Here is a 20,894-nt window from a genome sequence, read left to right on the forward strand (position 1 = left end):
GTGCCAATTTTAATAAAGACTTTTGCTTTACCAACTTCCTACCATCTGAAGAGAATCCTTAACAGTACACGACAAACCGACATATCAGTCAGTTACAATAGACTGCGCATTCCAACAATCTCTCTCGGATTTCCACGTGTAGTCGGAATGCATAGAATTGTCAGTTTGGTTTTGATGGGATTAATACAATACAAAAAATACCCTCATCCACACATCATGAATGCCAGAGGGGAGAAGTCGTGGTGAAGGCGGGCAATGCTTTACAGGTGGTGGAAAGCTTTTTTTTTGGAAAATATATATTTATTTATGAATGTAATATTTGGTACAACACAAATCCGAAACAAACACAACGTACAACATCTCCTGTTACAATTTTTTCCTTTCTCCCGAAACAAGAAGACATTCGGTTGTTTACGGTAGATTCCTCACCGCGCACAGGTTGTGCACACGTGTTTTTGGACGCTCCCTTTAAAGCAGTCAGGAGTGGCCCCGGTCTACACCACCACTGTTGCCACCAACTTACCACTTTGGAAAGCGCCCCAATGTGCACCGTACCCGCACGTGTTTACCGTACATACATTTTGGGGGCGCTCTTTGGTTACATCTCGAGCGTCCTTCTGCACCTTTACTTCAGTCAGTTTTGGGTGCGCTGGTGGGCTCCCGGTGGGCGCCCCCTGAGTAGGCTATGCCGGAGCGCGCACAGATGGTGGAAGGCTGAGAGGTGCTGTTTGAAGGGCAGAGTCAAAAAGCACACAGAGGTTCTGCACGGGCCCTACCAGGTGAGGGCGCATTCATGCAGGTTACTGCAGCCAACACTTTGAGGTGAGAAGTCCCTCACGGGAGCCAAGCAGGAGAGCCTCTGTCTGAGTGTGGACGTCCAGCACCTGCTCCCCGCCTCAAGCATCGTGAGGGGACAGACTGGCGCCCGGTATGGCTTCGCTCCACGTGACCCGCCGGCATTCGATCGACCAATTAGGAGCGAGGAAAGCACGTGAGCGGCGCGCGGCCCGTGCTGGTTGCTAGGCGCTGGCCAATGGGAGCGCGCGGAGGCGGCGGCCGTTGGAGCTGATCGAATCCCTGACGGTCGGAGCGGGAGCCGCCTCTCTGCGCATGTGTAGGAGCCGCCTCTTTCAACACCGCGTGCGAGTGAGCGGCCGCGCACCTCACAATCCCGTGTCTTCTCTGAGGTGAACCGTGTGCCCGTCAGACTCGCAATGGGGACTCTCTCGGATCTATTGGTTCCGCAAAGGGGCTCCGGCTGCACGACAGCCCGCTCTGACAGGAGCCGTGCGGGGAGCCAGCAGCGGCCGCGGCGTTTACATCCTCGACCCTTGGTTCGCCGGTGCCTCCAACGTTGGTGTCAACCGATGGCGGTAACGGAAAGCTATCGGGTAACGGGGTGAGGAGGAGGAGGGGAAGAGAGTGAAGTATCATTGCCGACTGATTGGTTGTCAGTTGTACAATAATCTCCGCGGCTCGCGGTGAGGTATGTGACAGTAGGTGCGATCGGCTGCTGTGTGTGTGTGTGTGTGTGCGGGTCCCNGGTGGGTATCCAACCACTTATTCTCTTGAGCAAACCGCACAGCTGCTCAAAGGCGATTGGATGCAATGTAGTCTGTCAGTCTGTCACAAGGTCGGTCTGGTCGAAGAAGACCCTATCAGGCGCTATATCAAATGCAAGGACTATTAATATTATTAATACTCGCCCTACCAACTGCCTCCCCCCCACCACACACACATCCCCTTATCAAGCTGCTGGCCACCCTTCTGCTGTGAAAGGTGCTCTATATAAATCCAATTTGCTGTTGTTTTAAATGAGTCCCTGTCTGAACTGCCAGAGAATACACAATACAAAATTACATGTGTATATAGTGCCTTTCACGTTGGGAGGATGTCTCAAGGTACTGGATTTTCAAGTGACTCAGAAGCACGATTACAAAGTAATTTGAGTTTCATCTGGTTACAAAAACTACAGTACTTCAGTTTCCCATGGATTGAAAAATCCTGAATGCCTGGAAATTGAGAAAATATCAGTTAGCACATGAAAGTGGAAAAATCGGTCATGGTTTCAAGTTGTATTTGACAATTATTGCAAGCACAGATATATCTTTAGAATTTTGAATAGGAACTCTCTCCCTGCCTTTCAGACCTTCTAGACTCTTATACAATACTATAGTTATCATTCCAGGTGTGTTGGAAGAGATACTAATCCCATTTAAAATTTGATTACAGCAACTTGCATTTATATATGCCCTTCATGCTGGGTAGCGTCCCGGAGCGCTTAACGTTGTCGGAGTCTGACCCCGTTTTTAGTGGTTATGTTGAGGAGTTAGAAAATAGGCAATTGTATTTTTCTATTGAACTTCAGCCTATAATATTTAATTATAGAGTGTGAAAAACAACTTTAATGGTTCTTATTAGATAACCTGCAAACAATATGGATTATTTACAAGTTTCTCCTGGTGTCCGGGTTAACAATCCTCCAAACCAGATTGATCATTCACTTCATGGTTGTTTGTGGGACATTGCCGTGTGCAAATTGACTACCACAATTGCCAACAAAAAAAGTCACATCGCTTTACAGTAAATCCTGTGAAGTTTTTTTGAGAGATCTCTTAATGTGAAAGCCACTGTATCAAATGTGACTCATTATTTTGCATTGTGACATTTGAACAATTGAAGACCCATACCTTCGGATTCTAGCACCACCTCACTTTTAAAGCTTTCTATACATACAAGAACTGAGCTGAGGGAGCTGAGAACATTTGTCTGGAGTTTGATTTATCATAACATTATTAGAATAATCCGTGTTGATCTGAACAACAACAACAAGATTACATTTATAAAGCGCCTTTCACGTCAGGAGGACGTCCCAAGGCGCTGTACAGTTGGGTCAGGTCCCGAGCAGGGGGAAATGGTCAGGGTGAGGGGAGGGAGGGAGCGAGGAGGGGGGAAATGGTCAGGGTGAGGGGAGGGAGGGAGCGAGGAGGGGGGAAATGGTCAGGGTGAGGGGAGGGAGGGAGCGAGGAGGGGGAAATGGTCAGGGTGAGGGGAGGGAGGGAGCGAGGAGGGGGGAAATGGTCAGGGTGAGGGAAGGGAAGGGAGGGACGAGGAGGGGGGAAATGGTCAGGGTGAGGGGAGGGAAGGGAGGGAGCGAGGAGGGGGGAGATGGTCAGGGTGAGGGGAGGGAAGGGAGGGAGCGAGCGAGGAGGGGGAAATGGTCAGGGGAAGGGAAGGGAGGGAGCGAGGAGGGGGGAAATGGTCAGGGTGAGGGAAGGGAGGGAGTGAGGAGGGGGGAAATGGTCGGGGAGGGAAAGGAAGGGAGGGACGAGGAGGCGGGAAATGGTCAGGGTGAGGGGAGGGAAGGGAGGGAGCGAGGAGGGGGGAGATGGTCAGGGTGAGGGGAGGGAAGGGAGGGAGCGAGGAGGGGGGAAATGGTCAGGGTGAGGGGAGGGAAGGGAGGGAGCGAGGAGGGGGAAGAGAGTCGAGAGGAGAGCTGAAGGCTCGGTCAAAGAGAAAGGTTTTGAGACCGGCCTTGAAGGAGGAAAGGGAGGAAGCGGCGAAGGCACTGGGGATAGAGTTCCAGAGCCTGGGGGCTGAGAGGCTGAAGGCCCGACCACCGATGGTAGGGCGATTGGGACGGGGGACGTGGAGCAGACCGGAGCCAGAGGAACGGAGGGTACGGGCAGGTAGGTAGGGGGATAGTAGGTTGGAGAGGTAGGAGGGAGCAAGGCCGTGAATGGCCTTGTAGGTGAGGATGAGGATCTTGAAATCAATCCTCTGGGGGATGGGGAGCCAGTGGAGGCGAGCGAGGGTGGGAGTGATGTGGGCGCGAAGCCTGGTGCGGGACAGTACACGAGCTGCAGAGTTCTGAATGACCTGCAGCTTGTGGAGGGAGGGGCGGGAAGGCCGGCGAGGAGAGAGTTCCCATAGTCCAGCCTTGAGGTGACAAAGGCGTGAACCAGGGTTTCAGCAGCGTGAGGGGTGAGGTAGTGCCGTAGTCTGGCGATGTTCCGGAGGTGATGGAAGGCGGTGCCAGTTGTGGTGCGGATGTGAGGGAGAAAGGACAGCTCAGGGTCGAACAAAACGCCGAGGTTCCTGATGGCTTTGAGAGGTGGAGAGTGCAGCCTTGGATGCTGATGGTGTCAGCGCCTGAGGTGCGGAGGCGCTGACGTGAGCCAATCAGGAGGGCCTCGGTTTTTCACACGTTGAGCTGAAGAAAGTTGTCTCTCGTCCAGGACTCGATGTCGGACAGGCAGCTGTCAGGACATCGGTGGTCGTGGAGTTGAGAGTAGAGGAGGAAAGGTAGAGTTGGGTGTCATCCGCATACATGTGGAAGTTAACTCCATGTCTGAGGATGATGTCACCGAGGGGGAGCATATAGAGGGTGAAGAGGAGGGGACCGAGGACAGAGCCCTGAGGGACACCACATGAGACAGTGCGGGGGGTGGAGGAGAAGCCATTCGTCGAGACAAAGTGAAGACGGTGAGAAAGGTACGACCTAAACCACTCAAGGACAGTGCCTTGAAGGTTGAGGTGGGAGGACAAGCGGTGGAGTAGGATAGCGTGGTCGACCGTATCGAATGCTGCCGATAGGTCGAGGAGGACGAGGAGGCAGAGGGAGCCCTGGTCACAGATGGTCAGGATATCATTGGTGACCTTGACCAGGGCAGTTTCTGTGCTATGGGCAGCACGGAAACCTGACTGAAGGGGTTCGAAAAGAGAATGGGTGGAAAGGAAAGAGCGCAGTTGGGAGGCGACAACTCTTTCCAGGACCTTGGAGAGAAAGGGGAGGTTGGAGATGGGCCGGTAGCTTGATAGCTGCGACGCATCAAGGGAGGGTTTTTTCAGGGTGGGCGTGATGGTGGCAGTTTTTAAGGGAATGGGGACAGAGCCAGAGGAGAGGGACAGGTTGATGATGTCGGTGATATGTGGGGCAAGAAAGTGGAGCTGGGAGATAAGGAGTGGAGTGGGGATGGGGTCAAGGGAGCAGGTGGTTGGTTTTAGGGATAGGATGAGTTTGGTGACAGAGGGTGGGGAAACGGGTACAAAAGTGAGTAGGGGAGGATGGGTAGCAGTCGGAGTGTGGGAGGGAAGGGGTGGGGGTTGGTGGATGTTGGAGGGGAAGTGACCGCGGAGCGAATTCCCTTGATCTTGGATTCAAGGAAATCCAGCATCTCCTCGCAGTGAAGGTTGGAGGAGATGACCTGCGCGGGGTGGCGGGGGGGACGGAGGAGTCGGGTTGTGGTGGAAAACAGTAGCCTGGGGTTGTTCTTCGCCTCCAGGATTATCCTGGAATAGAAGGACGACTTGGCCGAGACTAGAGTGGAGCGGTAAATTTTGAGGAGGTCCAGCCAGATTTGTCGGTGGACCGTTAGGCCAGGTTTGACACAGGTGCGTTCAGCAGCTACAGGACATAATTCTCTTGCAGGTTAATGTGGAGTCCTGTAGCTCAGTGGTTAGAGCACTCGCTTTGCAAGTGAGAGACCTGAGTTCAATTCCAGGCAGAGGGCGAAACCTTGGGCAAGTTTCCTTACTCCACACAGAGCCTAATAATAATCCCTTCAAAAAATCAAAAACAATAATAAATTGGTCCTTTTCAATCTACGACTGTTTGTGGGACATTGTTGTGCGCAATTGGCTGCCGCGTTCGCCCACAAATATACAGTCAACTCACTTTACAGCATATTGTGTGAAGCGCTTTGGGACGTCCTCCCAACGTAAAAAGTGCTATTTCAAATGCAAGGATTATTATTATTAATGCAGTGATGATTAAAGATTTCTGGATTTGTCAGTTTTTTTTAAATTCAAAATTGCCTGGAATAGCAATTTATACCTTATATTTTCTCTGACATATGAAGAATGAGCACATTGGTAAAGAACAGGAAAACCAAATACTTTTGTTGAATTATACCTTTCAGACAAGAGGACAATTGATAACAAAAAGCTCAGGTGAGTGACACATGAAACCTTTGTAGTGTAGTTTCATAAACAAGGATTGCTGCTGTTTCTAAAGCAATGGTTGTACGTGTCCAAGTTACCTAATTTTGTTAATCTAGGGCAGTGAGTCAGAAGAAGCACTTTATATAATGTGTACTGTAGTCATGGTAATGACCTAGTTTAAGTCTCTTCAACTTTGATTAAGCGATCGAGGATTGCTGTTTCTCAGCAAGATACTGTAATTCAGTTTAAATCCTGAATGTTTGCATGTGCAAAAATATTGTTTTCATGCGGTAAAGAAGCACTAGTTGATGGTTTTGGTTTTAAAATTAATTTTGTCCAATAGTAAAGGATTCTATTTTGGCTGGAGCATTTACGTTCCAGCACAAACAGCTATTTTTGGATACCAAAAGCAATTTTATGACAACAACTTGAATTTCTACAGCACCCTTCACGTAGGGTAGTGTCTCAGAGTGGTTAGCAATGGCATAGTTTAACACTGAGCCAGGGAGAAAGAGGCGATGACTGGAGGCATGGTTGAAGAGGAAAATCATTAGGTGTGATCTAAAGAAGGGCAAAGACTTCCAAGTCCTGCTGATGAACCAGCCTGCCAACAGCAGTACTGCGGTCCTGCCTGGTGCAGGAGCTGGACTACTGAGACCGTCGCAGAGGAGGGCTTGATTCTGACATTTTGTTGCCAAACAAATACGCATGATATAAAGTGCTCTGACTCACTAACCCAGATTTACATAGTTACGTAACTTAAGAATTGTATTTCAGACACCACCGCTCGTGATGTATGTTTGCGACCTCAGGTAATGTCTCCCAACATCTGTTGCCCCAAGCCTCAGAGTTTCCATCATCAGCTATTTGACATCTGTCTTCAGCATTGTGGGAGGGGAAGGATGGGAGTGATTGGTTTGTGGAGCCTGGTGCGGGAGAGGACACAAGGTGCAGAGTTCTGAATAATTTGCAGCTTGTGGAGGGAAGAGTTGGCACAGTCAAGCCTGTATACATTTCCTACTAAAATCAAATTGATCATAGGATTTGTCTAATCTAGATTAAATTTCCACACCTCAAATGTAACTAAATAGCATAAATGTATTTAAGGGAAAGCTAGATAGGTACTTGAGGGAGAAAGGAATAGAAGGTTATGCTTGAAGGCTTAATTGAGGAAGGGCAGGAGGAAGCTCATGTGGAGCATAAACACCGGCATAGACCAGGTCCGCCGAATGTCCTGTTTCTGTGCTGTGTATTCTAATTTGAATACATTTCCATCTTTATTAATTGAGTTATTTAATTTGCTCAAAAATGCATAATTCTTGTCTTGTAAATACAGGCTTGCTTTCGGAGAAGTAAATGTGAAATCCAAATCTCATTTGCAGAGATTCTCCCTCTGCTGGTTGAGTTTGGACAGTCTCAGCCTCAAACCTGTTGGACAAGACGCCACTAATTGCCAGTTGTACGCAAGAGGCTGGTTGCTCTGAGAATGAAAATTTGCATTGTGTTAGAGGGAACATTCACACTGTGGTGGTGGAGGAGTGAGTGCTTGGCTGAGGTTGGTTTAAAGTTGCAATGTTAAGGAGGGAACTTTACATTGAGTATACCAGGCATTACCTTTTCATCCTATATGATGAATGTCTTATTTCTGTTTTGGGTAAATTAACTTTAAGGTGCACTGCAAGGTGAATCTTCTTAAGGTGTGCTAGTTACAAGTACCATTATATGAAATAACATTATTGTTGTTAAATTCTATCCTTTCCCCATAATCCTTGCATTTGATATAGCACCTTATCATGTCTTCAAGACGTCTCAAAGCGATTCACAGAATATGCTGTGAAGTGAATTGACCGTATACTTTGTGGGTGAAGTGCAGCAGTCAATTGCGCACAGCAATGTACCACAAAAAGTCGTGGATTGAGTGATTTTTTTTGAAGGGTTTATTACCAATCGTTTAACAACCGGGTTCCTACTTCCTGCAAGGTAAACAGAGGCATGTGGAGTAAGGAAACTCAATTTTAGATTTCCTATTAATAGTGAATACGCATAATGACACACACTAGTCAACAAATGAGTAGTTTGTGGTTAAAAATAATTGTGTGAAACTGAGATTTTACAAATATGACCACTTTGATTTTCTGTTTCTGGTGTGTAATAAAAAAAATCAAATCTGTTAAATATTTCTGTTTAGATTCTTGCTGCAATGTCTAGATACCAGCCTTCGGAAGCTGAACTCTCGGCTGTTTGTGATCCGTGGGCAGCCGGCTGATGTCTTTCCCAGACTTTTTAAGGTAAATCTCTTATGATCATAAAGATAACTCTCATGGAATCATAGAAGGAGAGCATTCGGCCCATCGTATCGGTGCCGGCTCTTTGAAAAGAGCTGTCCAATTCAATCCCACTCTCCCACTCTCTTCCCATAGTCCTGCAAACTTGTCCTCCCCAAATAATTATCTGCTTCTCTCTTAAAAGTTGTTATCGAATCAGCTTCCACCAGCCTTTCAGGCAATGCATTCCAGATCCCAAAAACTCGCTGTGTGAAAACATTTCTCCTCACCTCCCTTCTGTTTCTTTTAACAACTATTTTAAATCGCTGTCCTCGGGTTACCGACCCTCCCACCAGTGGGAATAGTTTCTCCTTGTTCACCGAATCTTCTCATAATTTTGAAAACTTCTATTAAGTCTCCTCTTAAACTTCTCTGTTCCAAGGAGAATAATCCTCACTTCTCTAGCCTCTCCTGATAACTGAAGTTCCTGGTACCGTCCTGGTAAATCTCCTTTGCACCCTCTCCAATGCCTTGACATCCTTCCTAAAGTGTGGTGCCCAGAACTGAACAAATATATAGATTTATATAGATCAAAAACAGCAGTGGTCCCGATACCGACCCCTGGGGGACTCCACTGCCCATTTTCCTCCAGTCAAAAAAGCAACCATTCACCAGCACTCTCTGCTTTCTATCTCCCAGCCAGTTCTGTATCCATGCTGCCACTGTCCCTTCAAAACCCGTTTCTAACAAATCTATTATGTTGCACTTTATCAAATGCCTTTTGAAAATCCATATAAACCACATCAACTGCACTACCTTCATCCACCCTCTCTGTTACTTCATCAAAAAACTCTCAGGTTTGTTAGACATGATTTGCCTTTAACAAATCCGCGTTGGCTGTCCTTTTTTAACCCATATTTTTCTAAGTGAAAATTTATTTTGTCCCGGATTATAGTCTCTAGAAGTTTTCCCACTACTGACGTTAGGCTGACTGGCTTGTCGTACCCGGGTTTATCCTTCTGCCCCTTTTTGTACAGGAGAGTAACATTTGCAACCCTCCAGTCCTCTGGCACCAACCAAGGAGGATTCAAAGATTATGACCAGAACCTCCGTTATTTCCACCCTTACTTCCCTCAGTAACCTAGGATGCAACCTGTCTGAACCGGGTGACTTAACTACCTTGAGCACCGTCAACCTTTTTAGCACCTCCTCTCGGTTTATTCTTATCTTATCCAATTTGTCTACCCTCTCTTCCGATACTGTGGCATTGGCTGCATCCTCTCCTTTTGTGAAGACAGATGCAAAGTACTCATTTAGTATGTCAGCCTTGTCCTCTACCTCCACAAGAAGATTTCCTCTTTGGTCCCTAATTGGACCTACCCTACCTTTGACTAACTTTTATTCTTTATATGCTTATAAAACACTGTAGGGTTCTCTTTTATATTACCCGCTAATCTTTTCTCATACAATCTCTTTGTCCCTCTGATTTCCGTTTTCAGTTCTCTGTACTATCATAAATCTCCTTTTTCTGTTTTATTTTAATCCCAATTTCCTTACTCATCCAGGGAGGTTTGGGTGCCTACCTTTCCCCTTTGTGGGAATGCATTTGTCTGTCCCCGAACTACCTCCTCCTTGAAGGCTTCCCGTTGCTCATTAGCTGTTTCACCTACCAATCTTTCTTTTCAGTCCACCTTGGCTCGGTCCCTTTTTAACTCACTGAAATTAGCCCTCTTCCAGTTGAGTATCTTCACCTTTAATTGCTCCTTGTCCCTTTCCATAAGTACTCTTAAACCTAATGATGTTGTGATCACTGTTGTCCAGATGCTCTCCTATTGAAACCTGCTCCACTTCATTTCCCAGAACACAATCCAGCACTGCTTCCTTCCTCGTTGGACTGGAAACATTCTGATCCAGAAAGTTATTCTGCACACATTTCAGGAATCCTTGCCATTTACACTGTTATTTTGGCAGTCTATTAGGATAATTAAGGTCCCCATTATTACTACTCTTATCGGTTTTGCATCTTTCTGAAATTTGCTTGCAGATTTGCTCATCTTATCTCCTTCTCACTATCTGGTCTATAGTATACACCTAACAGTAACAGCTCCTTTTCTGCTCCTTAACTCTAACCAAATAGATTCTGTTTTTGGACACATTGTCCCTTTCCAGGGCCGTAATCGTGTCTTTAATCAATATTGCCGCCCACCCCCCCTCCTTTTTTTCCTTCCCTATTCCTCCTGAATACATTGAGGCCAGGAATATTCAGCTCCTATTCCTGCCCTTGTTTGAGCCAAGTCTCTGTTATTGCCACTACATCATAACACCATGTGGCAACTTGAGCCACAGCTCACCAATATTATTTGTCACACTCCGTGCATTTACACACGTGTACTCCAAGACTGACTGAGTCTGTTCTGCATTTCTCCCTGACTAATTTTTTNCTGGACTACTACTTATTACATTGCTATTCGTCTCTTCAGCTCTCTATGTTAGTTGTTCACCTCTCTAATGCCTTATCCTGATTTCCTTCCCCCCTCAAAATTAGTTTAAACCCTTCCCCACAGCATTACTTAACGTCCCTTTGAGGACATTGGTCTAAGCCCTGTTCAGGTGTAACCCATCCATCTTGTGCAGGTCCCTCCTGCCCCAGAACTGGTCCCAACCTGCCCCAGAACTGGAATCTGAAGCCCTCCTTTCTGCACCATTTCTCAAGCCATGCATTCATGTGTTTGATCCTGCTGTTTTGATACTCACGAGACACTGGGAGTAATCCAGAAATCACCACCGTTGAGGTTCTACTCTTTAGCTTTTTCCCTAGCTTCTGAAACCTTTCTCCATAGATGCTGCCTGACCTGCTGAGTGTTCCCAGTGACTTCTATTTTTGGCAGATTTCCAGCATCTGCAGTATTTTGGTTTTGTTTATACAAGCTTTCATGTTCGGCACAATGGGGCAGGCCATCTGACAGAATATTTAGAGACGTTGTTCATGGATGATTTCACCTTTTGGAATGATAGAAATTATACATATTTGTACTTGGAAGAATGAGTAAGACCTAAATGATGTTTATAGAAACCCATCAATGCTGGTGTATGTTCAAAATTTGGACATTTGCATAAATATCAGAAAACTAATTTTTTTTTTGAAGTTTACTCCAAGGTTCAGTGACTTTCTTTTTACTCCCACTTTCAGGTGTTTGATGAGCTGCTCTTAGATGCTGACTGGAGTGTGAATGCCGACAGCTGGATGTGGCTATCTTGTAGTTCTTTTTTCCAGCAGTTCTTTCATTGTTACTGCCCAGTTGGCTTTGGTCGTCGAACGGACCCAATGGAGATTATGTTAGGTAAGTGTCTGTTTTCAATCAAATTTGCATTGACAGTCAAAAATATTAGCATACCTGAATTGAAACGTTTAGTGGAGTGGTGTATATATTCGTTTCTCAACTGTTTTGAAATCTGAGTAATATCACTTGTGCTGCAATGCAGGCTACACCTGTTGACGTGAAATTCTTTGAAATAACCCTTAGTATGTTTATAAATAGGTCTAGTGTGTGTAGTGTGAAGGAATGACAGAATTGAATAGTGACCCTCCAACTTGCTATCAACTGTTACGCTGTGTTAAACCTAGTGGTATGCAAACAATTCATGCACTTCCTCGCACAAATTTCATTTCGTCCAAACAAAGTGAATATTTGAATTTTGAAGATATTAACCAGACTAATATGCTCCATTATTGTGATGTCTCTTTGACGGTTTTTTAAATAGAGATGGGTTGAAATTACTGAAATATTAAAACATTATACAGATGCTCATCATCAACTGCTACAACACTTATATTTATATAGCACCCTTCACATCAGGAGAACTCTCAAAGCACTTGATACAACTGACTGGGAACTCACTTGGTGGGAGGGAAAGAGAGATTGGGAAGGGGAAAGGCAACCGGTTGAAGAGAAAGGTTTTAAGGCGGGATTTGAAGGGGAGATGGCGACTTCTCTGATTTTCTTTAACATTGAGGAATATTGAAGGAATAAATAGCATTTTTAAAAAAAATTTCCGGTGATTGTTTTCAATGATTAACCATCGCAATATTAAGTGAACTGTGGACTTTGCTCAATTTAAACAGCCTTCTTGCTCCTGCCTGTAGCAAGCACAGGGTCCCACTCTGCTTGTCCTGAATATCAGGAGGTCAGCCAATTGGGGACATCCTAGGAACAAGGGCTCACTTTAGCTTGGTGGGTCAGTACAAATTCTTTAAATGAGGATATTTCTACATATAATCTTAAACATTATGGGCTAGTTATAATTGTATTTGGAAAGTGACTGAACTCCAGAAGATATTGGGAAATAAAGTATTTAAATGCTTTTGTCCTTGGAGTGCCCTGGTCTTGAGCTTTTGCAAATTGAGAATATTATTTGCTTCTCTATTTCTCTGTAACTGCAAGTGCAGTACCTGATATTCTTTACTTTAATCGAGGATTTTATCCCTTTTAAACACAAACGTCCCCCGTGCAGAGAACCAGTTTGGAAACCAGTTGTTTTAAGGATAGAAAACCAGCTTCCAAATTAAGACTGATTTTAAGAATATTCGCAATTTACTCATTGTTAAATTTTAAAACACAATGGCTTTGCAGGAGGGCAAAGACTAGATTGAAATTCAGGGTTCTGAAATGACTGGTGGGATTATTGACATTTTTTGGATGTTGATATTGTACACATGTTTTTTCCATGGAATGGCTGCAAGAGGAATGTATATCAGTAGAAAATTCCCAAAATAGATGAATGACTTGCCACTGCTGGATTTGCTTTGGTAAATATACTCAGATGAGTGTTATTTCTGTTTGAGACTGAGTGAGGGTTTACATCTTCTAATGTTTGCAGACGTTATTTACCAATCCTTCGAGGATTTCCTGCAAAGTACATCTATGATCCCTGGAATGCTCCGGAATCAATACAAATTGCTGCAAAGTGCATTATTGGTGTGCACTACCCCAAACCTATGGTGATCCATGCTGAGGCCAGTCGACTCAACATCGAAAGAATGAAACAGATTTACCAACAACTGTCCCGCTATAGGGGACTTGGTGAGAACATGATTCTATTTTTCAATAAATAAAGGTAGCATATTTAATCAAAGCTTCAATAAGATAGTGGTATTTCCAATGGTTATTGATTTATGAATGTTAAAGGATGCTATTATACTGTGTAGATAGTTTTTAAAAAATTTAAACTAGTAGCACTTCAGTAGATGTATTTTTGAACAATTCTTTAAACCTATTGCAGTATATTTGAGTTAGAAGTGGTTTCCTGGTTAAAAAATTTTTTTTTTTTAGTAATTGCAGAAATACCATTTTCTGGTAGGTCTGCTTGCATCAGTGCCTTCAAACCATAACGGGAATGGGGACGGAGGAATGATGTACTCCCAGGGAGATAATAATAATGGTGAAACACTTAAGATTTCTACTTCAAGTAATTCCAAAAGTCACACTACACATGGGATCCTGGGATAAATGAGAACAGCGCATTTAAAAACTACCAGTGATTTTCATTGATGATACAACCTTTGATCCCAATTGAAATATTTATGTGAAGATTTACAAACAAATATCATTTTGAGTCCTACTATTGAGACCGTTGCTTAGATGTTTTCTCTTGTGGGGAAAAACACTGAACCTGATGAATGAGAGGAATGGTCCTGTAACCGTGATGAAGGCTGATGGCTTGAATTCCATTTGGTCTCTTGAAGGATGAGGTGTTCCTTCAGATCCATAGAAATGTACAATCCATTCAGTGACCATTTCCTATACCCTTAAAAATTAACTCTTTTAAAATATCTGTTATGTTATTTTGTTGCATATCTTTCCCTAACCACCTTGAGTTGCAGAGAATGACTTTCATAATGTCAATTTGGCTCAGTTGGTACATTCTTACCTCTGCATCAGAAGGTTGTGGGTTCAAACCCCATGTCACAAGTTGAGGTGACACTCCAAATCAGTGCAGAGGAAGCATTATTGGAGCTGCAGTCCTTCGGATCAGACATCGTAACTATTCATTCTCTCCTGCAATATTTGTAGCTAAACCACACAGTATCTGCAGAGGAACGATGGGTAAACGTGAATTGGAATGTGGTGCTATTCCTGGTGGAGACGTGGAATTGTCGGCCAAGAAGGTCTGCAGAGAAAATAATGATGTGAGTTTGCTGGTGCCTTTGATATTTTATATGCTTACTTAAGTGAGAAATGCCAAGAAACAAAGGTATTTTTACATGAGATTTATAGAAAAAATCTTTGAAACCCATTTTCTTTAACGTGTCAAGTACTGTTCCACTTTCCAGGAATATCAGTAAGCCTGGCAGTTGTTCAGGATACAATCTTTGGGATTACCAAGAACCCTTCAGTTTCAATGAATCGTCTTTTCAAGGATGATCCCAAAATTGAGAGGTTATTTCTATCAAGAAAGGCTGAACCTGGTTGGACTCTTTTCTCTTGAAAAGAGGAGGGTAAGGGGTGACCTGATAGAGGTCTTTAAAATGATGAAAGGTTTGGATAGGGTCGACATAGGGAAGATGCTTCCACTTGTGGGGGAAACCAAAACCAGGGCCATCAATATAAAATGGTCAGAAATAGATCAAATGGGAAGTTAGAAGAAATTTCTTCACACAGAGAGTAGAGGGAATGTGGAACATACTGCCACAAGGAGTTGTTGAGGCAAAAATCATAGATGTATTTAAGGGAAAGCTGGATAGGTACATGAGGGAGAAAGGAATAGAAGGTTATGCTTGAAGGCTTAATTGAGGAAGGGCAGGAGGAGGCTCATGTGGAGCATATACACCACCATAGACCAGCTGGGCTGAATAGCCTGTTTCTGTGCTGTATATTCTGATGTATTCTAAGATACATTTTCTATTCAAAAGTGGAATCCCTTAGTTCAGTAGTTAAGAGCGCTTGACTCGCAAGCAAGAGGAGCTGGGTTCGATTCCCGGGCAGAGCGAAAAGTTAGGCAAGTTTTCTAACACCACATGCTCTGTTTACCTAGCAGTAACTAGGAACCCGGTTGTTAGTAGATTGGCGGATCGCTTTTTTGGGGGTAAAAATCCCTTTTTTTAAAAAAAATGTGGTCACTCAATCCACGACTGTTTGTGGGACACTGCTAGACACAATTGGTTGCTGCGTCTCTCTCACAAAATATACAGTGAATTCACTTTACAATACATTCTGTGAAGCACTTTGAGATGTCTCAAAGACATTATAATGCGCTATATGAAATGCAAGTATTATTTTTATTAATAGAAATGCATAAAATTGCTTATAGCCTCAGCCGTGAAACTACAAGGATTATAGATGAGTATGAAAAGGGTAAGCAGGGTATACTCCTCAGTTTAATTAAGAGAGCATGGAATTGTATAGAAGCTGCTAATTTCACAGATGCTTACTCTTGTGGATTGCACTCCATCTATTTAAATTCCTGAGCAAAACTCCTTGATTTTTCAAAGTAATCATTCAAAAACAAATGACATTTTGTCCATCTGGGACCAGGGCTCCTGAGGAGGATGAGGAAGCAGAGGCCTTCTCATCCTCCTTGACCTCTCTGCTACCTTCGATACCGTTGACCACTCTATCCTCCTCCACTGCCTCTCCTCTCACCTCAACTTTCATGGTTCTGTCCTTGAGTGGTTCAGATCGTACCTCTTTTGTGTCTAAGGTCCCTAGAAAACGCTATCTCTCTGCCTCCACCCTCGACTCCAGACCCACTGCTGTCCTGATAAAATGCCTGTCAGACAAAGTCCTGAATGAGAGCTAACTTTCTACAGTCGAATATCCACAAGACCGAGGCTCTCCTGATTGGCTCCCGTCAGTGCCTTCACACCTCAGGCACTGACAGCATCATCATCCACCTCACTGAGCCAGTCCGGAACCTTGGCATCTTATTTGACCCCCAACTAGCCTTTCTACCCCACATCTGTGCCATGACCCTCTTTGCTTTCCTCCGCAACATCACCCGGCTCCGCCACTGCCTCACGCCGCAGGCCGACAAAATCCTCATTCACCCATTCATCACATCTAGGCTCGACTACGCCAACTCCGTGCTTGTCGGCCTTCCCAACTCTTCCCTCCACAAGCTGCAGATCATCCAGAACTCTGCAGCTTGTGTCCTCTCCCACACCAGGCTCCGTGACCCCATCACCCCCACCTGGCTCCCTATCCTCCAGAGGATAGAGTTCAAAATTGTCAAACTTCAGATCCCTTCACGGCCTTGCCCCTACCTACCTTTGTGGCCTGCTGACCCCGTATCAACCTGTCCACTCTCTCCGCTTAGCAGGCCTACTGTACCATCGGCGGTCAGGCCTTCAGCCCTTCTGCCCCCACCCTATGGAACTCCATCCCACATTCCCTTTGCCTCGCTCCCTTGCCTCCTTCAAGGCGAGTCTCAAAACCCTCCTCTTTGACTGAGACAGATTTTGTCAAATCAGATTTTATGTACTGCAGGTACTCTAGTGAGCAAATGATGCACAATAAAATCTCTAAATCGTATTGGCACAACCTTAAATTTAGAGATCGTGTTTGCCTATCTATACTCTTAGTATGTAATCCTTTCCTTTTTCTTTCAGAGCCATGGCAGTGCACAGGACCTGCACATTGTGTCTTCTTGAGGCTATCTATTACCAGAGCAGTCCACAGAAAACAATGACCTTATTAGGTTATCTAATTTTTTTTTACAATCTAAAAATGTGGGAATCTTGATCTATTGCTTATTTCAGTAACGTGCTCAATGTTCTGCACTCTGCATGCAAAGTACAACTGAAGAATGGTGTTTATAGAATACCTTTCACACCTTTTTATAACTAAGCATCTATAATATGTAGGTATGTCTTCTTTGGTTCATGTTTACCACCCTCATTGCTGGCGCCTGTCCCAGAGTCTGACCCCTGAGTGTTTTTATCCGACTGCCTTGCTCAGCATGGGCACCTGCACAAACAATATTATCACTGCTGACAGAGATCGTGCCTGTTCCCTCCAGTCTTTTCCCGGTGTCCAATAATTACAGTATCCCACCGTGGTGTCACCAAACATTCACAAACTCTGTTCCCTGAATATGGACAAGTTCTACCCGACTGCCTTGCTCGGCACCTGCGCAGATGAAATTAACACTATAGGATTGATACCTTCTTTTTAAAAAAATCGCAGTTCCTGTCTACTTCAAAGACTTGAAATTATCAATAATTAATGGGTCGGCATTTCACTGAATTGTAATTAACATAGTCCATAGATACTCAGGAGTGATGATAGGTTTTACAGTGCATCTCTGATGCAAGTGCTTTTGAGAAATGTTGACAGTTACAAGTGGGGATGTTGCTTCGGCTCTTAGTTCACGGCTACATTTCGAAGGTCTTGAGTCTCTCCCAGTTGCCAGTGCCGTCTCCTCTCTTCCCCCTGCCTGTGTTTCCTCTCTTTATGGAGCTCTCCCCTCGGACTCCATTTCCCCCCACCCAGACCCGCCGGCCTGACAACATGAAGCAGAATTGTGAAGGACATCCAACACAATAAAGACAGGATTTTGTTGACAATTGGTGTTGTTTGCTAGAGCGTGGCCTGAGCCCTGGAGACCATTCACCGGAGTTTCAGTTGGAGAAGACTATGGTTGTGCCTCCACCTGGTCTTCCTTTGAACAATTGGTGTTTCATCTGAATGAGGACACTTCATCAGAATTGTTATTTGATGCTTGCTAAGCCAGTGGGAGACCTTTGAAAACTGAACAGTGCCCATTGACCAGCTCAGCATCTGTTCCCATTTATGACTGTATATTTGTTCAGCACCAATGAAAACCATGTAAATGTTGTTGGGAACAACAGTTGCACATGTGTCCTACAGGACTGTTCAGAACTATAGAATCTTATCAATGAGTATAACAGTGTCATGCATAGTGACCAACAGCTCAGCAAAGTAGACCTCACTTTTGTTGTCAGTGTATTAGAAGGATTTAAATGAGGGCAAGTTTGTCCCAACAGATATCCTTTGCTTAATTTCCTGTTGTGTTTTTGTTACAAAAATGTCATGTTTATTTTCAATGTAAGTTATGTAAATGTCACCTTGTTTAAAAAGAGAAGCAATTTTGGGGTGATGGGGTGCAATAACCAGAATAAAAATGAGGTTTTGGGGGGAAAGATCTGAGAAGTAAAAAAAAGTTACTGGCCTAGGCGTAGAAATGCCAGTATCTTAGAATATCTACATGTTTCAGACCAGCGCTCTTGCTCAAACATAGGTTCAATGGGACGTTCTCCCGACGTGAAAGGCGCTCTATAAATGGAATTTTGTTGTTGTTGTTCCCATTATGTAGTTAAAGGTTCAGGGACACTTTGAGTGAGAGTGCAGACATACCTGAACAGAGGAACAGTTTGTACCATCAATCGATTCAACACAACTTGAACATAATGTACTATGTAGGACGATTTAGTACATGTGCTGGAACTTTCCAGACAAACATTAATTAAAGGAAATGGGTACAGAAATGGTGTTTGCCAAAGGAAGCTGCTGTGTGTGCCACCCCCACCCTTCCCCCACTCTGATTGATGCTGCTTTGATTGTGAAGTTCCAACATGTGTTTGGATTCATGGTGCAAGGTGTTCTGTCTGTTTCATCTGTAATTAGTTATGTTCCATTTGCCACAATGTCCCGCTGTGCAACTAAAGCTGCAAACAGCCCCCACAAGATATTGAACTTTGTGGTGCAGATGATTTATTTTTGTGAACAAACTGAAATGTTATTTTTGTAAACAAAACTTTCAAACTATTGAGTAAAGATTGGAAACAAAATGGGTATTACCATGCTCTTTTCTAAATTAAAACCTAACCTAAATATTTGCGTGGCTTTTTCTTTGGCAGTAATCTCCAGTTCAGCCCATGGAATTGAGGGGAGCATATTAACATGGATTGGGGAATGGTTAACGGGTAGGAAACAAAGAGTAGTGATAAACGGGTCCTTTTCAGATTGGCGGGATGTGACTAGTGGAGTGCCACAAGGATCAGTCCTTGGGCCTCAGCTATTTACCATCTACATCAACGATGTAGATGAGGACATCGAAGCTAATATATCTAAATTCGCGGATGACACAAAACTAGGAGGAAGTGTCAACACAGAGGACGACATTAAAAAAAGTGCAGTGAGACATAGATAGGTTAGGTGATTGGGCAGGTAGGTGGCAGGTGAAGTATAATGTAGGGAAGTGCGAAGTCATCCACCAAGGGAGCAAAAACAGGAGAGTGGGAGAGATTGGAATGTGTTAGCGTCCAGAGGGACTTGGGTGTCCTTGTACACCAATCACAGAAAGTTAGTGCAGGTGCAGCAGCAGTTAGGAAGGCGAACGGTATGTTAGCATTCATTATGAAAGGATTAGAGTATAAGAGTAGGGAAGTCTTCCTGCAACTGTATAGGGTCCTGGTGAGACCACACGTGGAATACTGTGTGCAGTTTTGGTCTCATTTAAGGAAGGATGTACTTGCCTTGGAGGGGGTGCAGCGTAGATTTACTCGGTTAGTGCCAGGGATGAAGGGGATGAGTTACGAGGATAGGCTGAACAATTTGGGCCTATATTCTCTAGAATATAGAAGAATTAGAGGGGATCTTATAGAAACCTATAAGATCATCAAAGGGCAATGATAGAGTAGATAGTGGGAGAGTGTTTCCCCCGGTTGGAGAAACTAAAACCAGGGGTCACAACCTGAAAATCAGAGGACAGCCCTTTCGCACTGAGTTGAGGAAGAACTTCTTCACTCAAAGGGCAGTGAATGTGTGGAACTCACTGCCCCAAAGGGCTGTTGACGCTCAGTCCTTGAACATATTCAAGACTGAGATAGATAGATTTCTTATTGCAAAAGCGATTAAGGGATATGGGGATAAGGCAGGGTCAGGTTATTAGCTGGAGTTAGATTAGAAGATCAGCCATGATTGAATGGCGGGGCAGAGGCTCGAAGGGCCAAATGGCCTCCTCCTGCTCCTACATGTTATGTCATGTTAAAACTCAGTAGGCTTTATTTTCATCTTGATGGTTCATGTTCACATCGCAACTAGGAATAAATTGCACCTGTACAAGATCCACTGTACAAACCAAAGCCTGTCCAAAGTCATCTTTAGCAAACGGTCACTGGCAGAGAGGAGTTTGGTGTATTGCCCAGCCAATTTTCTACATTCAAATATTGCACAGCAATGGAATATTATCTAATTATATTAACTTAAGATAATTATACTCTGTTACATTACATACTAATTTACTAATGGATGAAGGAGGCAATGATACACTAGTACAAGGGCCTTTGTAATTGCCTGGATTTCATGAATTTCAGAACACAGCCACAGTTAAACAGTAAGAAATTCTCCTCATGTCTTTGCTGAGGGAACTCTCCAATGAAGGTGCTCGAGGTTGAATCTCATCCCTTATCAAAACTTATTCCCGTTCTGCGACTGAGAATCACATCACCAATAAGGTGTTGTCAGTCTGTCTTCTCTAAAGAAGCTTGTATGCTTCTATTACATTCAGTGGAGGAGCACACATAGCTTAAGATATACACGTGGGAAACAATGTCGCACTGTTTATATAATAATCCTTGCATTTGATACAGCGCCTTATCACATCTTCAAGACATCTCAAAAGTGCTTCATAGAATATATTGTAAAGTGAATTGGCAGCCAATTGTGC

The 20,894-nt window shown here is 44.2% G+C and overlaps 1 pseudogene; it reads left to right on the forward strand.

Annotated features, from left to right (window-relative positions):
* Nucleotides 1-930: 930 nt before the first annotated feature.
* Nucleotides 931-16,945, forward strand: LOC103190633 (annotated as a pseudogene).
* The last annotated feature ends 3,949 nt before the right edge of the window (nucleotides 16,946-20,894 follow it).

The sequence above is a fragment of the Callorhinchus milii genome, unplaced genomic scaffold (genome assembly GCF_018977255.1).
Source record: "Callorhinchus milii isolate IMCB2004 unplaced genomic scaffold, IMCB_Cmil_1.0 Scaffold19, whole genome shotgun sequence".
Lineage (NCBI taxonomy): Eukaryota > Metazoa > Chordata > Chondrichthyes > Chimaeriformes > Callorhinchidae > Callorhinchus > Callorhinchus milii.